We start from the raw sequence: 6251 nt of genomic DNA on the forward strand, positions 1-6251 counted from the left end.
CGCCCCCCCCCTTCATTAAAAATCACCTCTCTCTTACCCTGAGTTGGAATTTGTAGAGAGGTACAATACTTGAATTTCGACATTTTTGCAGCGAGGATATCTCTCTGGTTCTAAACTTTCTGACCTAGCAAATAATAGTAATATCAGCTGACATTTATATAGAAATTTAGGGCTCACAAATAGCTTTGCATCTATTATGTGAAAAGTACCTTGACTCTGGAGACAGAGGGTCTGTATTCCATTTTTACTTCAGAAACTTACCTCTTGTGTGAACACAAGGAAGTCATTTAGATTCCTTGCACCTCCATTTTCTCATCTGTAGAATGGGACCAATGAATTATATGACCTCTGACGTCTCTTCCAGATCTTCCTCTATGTTCCTATGTCATTTAAGCCTAATAGCAATCCTCTGAGGTAGCTAGAACATGTATTATTGTTCTCTTTTTATGGAGGAAGAAAACAAGTTGTGGAGGGGTTAGATGATTTGCTCATACCCACAGAGCTAATAAGCCTCAGGGGAGATCTGAACCCAGGTCTTCCTATCTGCAACTTTTGGGCTCTATCTGCTGCACTATGCAACAGTGGCATAGGAGCTATTTTATTTTATTTTTTAAAGTGGACCAAACGTTTATTCCAGTTTATCTAAACTTTGTTGTTCAGAAATGTGGTCAGAATATTATCTCATTTGATCCTTACAGCAATCCTGTTGCTATTTTTATTCTCATTTTACAGATGAAGATAGTGAGTTTGAGAAAGGTTAAGTGACTTGTTTGGGGTGACACAGCTAGTAAGTGTTTAAGGCAGGATTTGAACTCAGGACCCCCTGTCTCCACACGTATGTCACTAAAAGGCTCCCTTTTACCATGTCGCACTAACTCTAGTTCCAAGGAAATTCTTCCTTATACTGAGCCCAAATTTACTTTAAAGTAATTTTTCTCCATTGCTCCTCTTTCTGTCACGCGGGGCCACACGGAAATATTTTTTACTTCCAATATGACCAACTTTCAGGTATTTGATGGAGTACAATTGATAAAACTAATTGTATCCCCCCCAAAATCTTTTCTTCTTCAGCCTAGATGCCCCCATATCCTTCAGTTATTTCTCAGATGGCACTGTTTCCAGCTCCCTCACCATCCCAGTGACCCTCTTCTTCAGCAACATCCCTCTTCAAATCTGCCACAGGATCCGATGCTTTTAACGTGGTCTGACCAGGGCAAAGCACAGTGGGGGCAATGCTATCCTCATTCTGGGCACTAGACTTCTCTGATGGAGCCTAAGATCCCATTAGCTGCTCCACCAGACTACTGGCTCAACTATAACTTATAGGTCTTTTTTTATGTGAACTGCCGTGAAATCTGAACCTGGAGTTATACAGTCGATAGCTTTTATTCCAAGTGTGATAGTTGACATTTAACAGACATAAATGTACTGTTGTTAGTCTTCATCCCCCTAGGATTGTCAGCTGGAAGAGTCCAGATAGATCATAGTTCAGCCTCTCATTTTACAGAGGAGGAAACTGAGGCCCAGAGGAGTTAAGTGACTTGTCCAATACTGCACAGTTAGCAAATGTCAGAGTATGGATTTCAGCCCAGATTCTCTGAATATAAAGCCTGAAGTCTTCCCTTTGTCCCATCATTTCTCCCTGCCAAGTTATCATCATCATCATCATCATCATCATCATTATAGCTTCATCATTCTACTTTGTAGCTATTTTGCAATCCTGTCCTACATTGTATTTTAAATCTCTAACCCACACTTGGTAAGCATCTTCCTGATTCTCATGCTATTTTTAAGGATGCAATGGAAATAGGTGGACTGAAAGATGCTAATCACAGGTAGTTTAGGAATTAGTTGAATGACAACAAACCAAGTGGAAACCAAGTGGGTTCCTATTGATGGAGGTGAGAGAGTCTAAAGGGGCCAGGTTATAGGAATGTTATGGAATATTTCTATTCAGTAAGAAATTGGGATTATGAAGAAGCTAGAAACCTGGGAAGAATTGCATGAACTAGGGGAGAGCTCTTTAGGTATAACCAAGTAAAGAACATATACCACAATTATGACAAAATGTAGACAGATTACTAAAAAAAAAAAATTAAACTCTCAGTAATGGGAAAAGCCAACAGAGATTCCATCACAGGACTATTGGTACAACATTGGTTTCTGTGACTCAAAAATATAGTTTCTGTGTTCTGTGTTAATTATTTTCCTTTATTGCATGTAAGTATTCAATATAAAGGGGGTGTGACCTGGAAAGAAATGACTGTTGTAAAGATGGGGACTATTTTGGAGAAAACTGGGAAGACTTGAATGAACCGATAATGAATAAAGTGAGTGGGGGCAGCTAGGTGGCACAGTGACTAGAGCACTGGCCCTGGAGTCAGGAGGACCTGAGTTCAAGTTTGACTTCAGACACCTGACACACTTACTAGCTGTGTGACTTTGGGAAATTCACTTAACCCCAATTGCCCTGCCTTCCCCCCTCAGAAAAAAAGAATAAAGTCAGTAGAATCAGAATAATATATACAATATTGTACAAAGTTATCAACTTTGAAAGATAAGAACTCTGAGAGATACGATGACCAATTGTGTTTCCAGAAGACTGATGATGAAGAATGCTACCTGCCTCATGATGGAAAGATGATGGACTTAAGATGCAGAGTGAGGACATGACCAACATGGGGATTTGTTCAGTTTAACTCTACATGTTTATTACAAAGGGTTTGTTTTCCTCAGTACAGCTGACTCCCCCCCTCCAATGGGGAAGGAAAGAAAAAGAGAAAACAAATGCTTGTTAATTGAAAAAAAATAAATCTTTCACAAAATTCTATTTAGAAAAAGAATATATAATTGGTATATTTCCCAATTTGTAGCCACTGAAGCAGGAAGAAGAGTAAGGGGAAGGAGAGAGCAGCCATTTTGGATGATATTGCAAAAGGGATTATTATTCAAGTAGGAGTGGAGCTAGATAGCCTCAGAGGTCCATTTCAAATTTGAGATCCCAGTAATTGAGAAAAATGTTGAGCTGGACAGAACTATAGAGAGAGTTCTATGTTATACCTCTAGAGACCTCTCTCTAGGTTGCTATAGATACCATACATGTTCTATATACCACTGTTCATCCAGGAACAAATTTGCCTACCTATGCTATCATCTAGGTCCTATTTCCCCAAAAGGGTAATGTAAGAGACTTTGACAAATACCTGGTTGAAATTAAGAGACTGTGTCTGAGGCATTCCTTTGACATTCTCATCTTTTTCTGACTTATGGCATTCTCCTCCCCTCCCCCCTCCACCCCAGGTATGTCCACTTTGTCTTCTCCCCAATCACCCATCTCTCACAGAGATAAAGGACAGTCCATAAGGTCCCTTAGTCACCTGCTTCATTTTCTAACAGCTTCCAAGGAATTCTTTCTCATAGATAAGCTTAACTTTGTATATTGTAGGTCTTTTTTCAGTTCATACATACATTAACACTAATTACCAGGATTTGAACATAAGGCAGATAGGCATGGAGGATTTAGGACTGGTATAAACCTTAGAGCTCAAAGATAGCCTCCCCATTTAATATTGAGGAAACTAGGAAGGGTCAAAGGCTTAATGATTTGCTCTATTCAATTTGATGAACTTTTAAGTGCCTACCATGAGTAAAGCCTTTTGCCAGGTGTTGGGGACACATTGATGAAATGGAACACAATTCTACCCTCAAAGGAGTTGTAATTTTTAAAAATAATTTCACTGATAACTTGTTTTCACATCAGCACTATTTCCTAATATCTCCTCCTCCTCATCTCTCCCAGAAAGTTGTTCCTAATAACAAAGAATAAAAAAGAGGGAAAAAATGTAATTCAGAAAAATTAGCCAATATATGAACAAAGTACATTTACTATATGACTATTCTGTACTCATAGTCCTCCCCCATCCCCCCCCCCACCTCTGCAAAGAATGGAGGAAGGTCCTCTTCTTCAGGGACAACTTTGGTCATTAGCAAAAACATTCAGTTTTAGTTTTTTGCCTTTGGGTTTTTTTCCCATTTCCATTGTTTTCATTATAATCATTGTGTAAACTTCTTTCTTGGTTTTTCTAACTACTTTCCTACAATTCATCTTACAGACCATTTATTTGGGAGGCAGAATTGTACATGGAAAGGGCTTGGGATTTAGAATTAGAGGGCCTAAATTCTAATTCCAGTTCTTCTAGCTGCTAGCTGAGTGAACTTGAGCAAGTCACTTCACTTCTAGACATCAGTTTTCCTATCTGTAAAATGAAGGGATTGGACTCAATGATCTCTAGTTTCCCTTCCAATTTAAAATTTGTGAGCTTGTAAGTTTCCCATGCTTCAGAGGTCATGATCCAAGCAGTATAGATGACATGTACATAGATGAGTATACAGCAATATGATAGGGGAACCAGATCCTACCAAAGGAGCCTAAGAAAATATATATATTTCTAAAATTGTATTTATTTTATTTTTAATTTATTAAATAAATGAGCATTTCTATAACATAGTAAAATAACAAAAAAGATGATCGCACATGAACCTGCAAATCTATTGTGAGCATCTTGCTTATTCCTTTTAAATGTATAATAAATTTATTATAAAAATTTCTTTTTTCTTTTTCTCTCCCTCCACCCCTAGAGATGGCCACCATCAGACATAAATATGTATGTATGTATACATGTATGTGTATATATTATATATAGCATGTGTGTGTGTGTTTGCGTAAAATCATTCTATACACATTTTTTTCTCAATAGTGGGTTTATTGCCATCTCTGGAGGCCTTGTGACAGGTAACTGACCAGGCCTTCAGGGATGGGGGTTCTTTCCCTCGGGGTCCTCCATGAAACTAATGGCTGATAAAGATGTTCAGGGATGGGGGCTCTTCCATGGGACAGATAGCTGATTAGGGCTTTCAGGGGTGCAGGTTCTTCCACATGTCTGTACATACTTTTAATTAGCAGTTCTTTCTCTGAATGAAAAGAGAGATAGCACTTCCATCTGAGGAGACAGGAGAAGGCTTCATAGCTATAGCAATACCAGAAATGGGCCTTACTGAAAAGAGGAATTTTAGCAGGCAGAGAAGTTGGCATGTATCTTCTCTCCATGGGTGATGGTCTGAATGAACATTGACATGAACAGGAAAGGATGGGGTGGGGAACAACCAATCTAGTTACAGCAACCATCAGCCTTTCCAAGAATCAGAGTATTTAGGAATTGGAAGAGGCCTCAAGACAACATTTCATCCAGTTCATACCTTAACAGATGCTGCCCCCACCCCATACACATACACACGCATATACACACACATATACACATACATACACATATACACACATACATACACACATATACACACATACACACATACATACACATACACACACACATATACACACATACCATACCAGAACAGTATTTATCCAACTTTTGCTTGAAGGCCTTTGTTAAGAGGGAAACCATTAGCCTCCTATTCCATTCCACTTTTGGAAAGCTCCAAATGTTAAGAACTTTTTCCTTATATCAAACTGAAATATGTTGCCCGCAACTTCTACCTATTTTTTCAGTTCTACCCTTGGGAACCAAACAGAAAACTGTAATTCCTCTTCCAAATACTCTGAGAGCTATCATTTCCTACCTGCAAGTCTTCAGTTCTCTGGAATAAACTCCACCTCTAGGTGCCTGACCATCCTAATGACCTCTTCTGGACTAGGTCTTATTAACCAAAGGAGGAATACCCTCCCTAAAATATGTGCCCAGACCTAAGAACGATGTTCTAGATACATTCTGAGCAGGGTAGAGAAGAGCAGGACTATCCTTAGCCTAGCCTTGTATCACTTTGGCACAAAGCTGGAGATAGAGGCAGGACATGGTTGGGGGGGGCAGCTAATTACATTCCCTTTCATTTTTGTTTTAAACTGAATCATTAAAACTCTTTCAGCATTAGTGAGATTGTATTACGTGAAAATTAGTTGTGGAGAAGAAGGTGCAAGAGACATTGCCATGCAAGTGGTATATCTGTTGTTGTTTTTGTTGCTGCTGCTGCTGACCATCTTTGTACGTCTCAGCTGAGCCCCTTCCATGCCTTTCTCATTTCAGGGAAACCAGGACTGGGGCAAGGTTGTAGCGTAGGGACAGTTTGGCATATGGAAGTGCAGTTTCTAATGTGACTGTCTAGTCTCTTTCCTATCTCAGCTCATTCTGAAAAGCAGTGTGACTCAGTGGATTGCCAGATGATATGAGTCAGTAAGA

This window comes from Petaurus breviceps, unplaced genomic scaffold (genome assembly GCF_028583685.1).
Source record: "Petaurus breviceps papuanus isolate PSGF00001 unplaced genomic scaffold, PetGlider_PUasm1.0 90591, whole genome shotgun sequence".
Taxonomy (NCBI): Eukaryota; Metazoa; Chordata; class Mammalia; order Diprotodontia; family Petauridae; genus Petaurus; species Petaurus breviceps.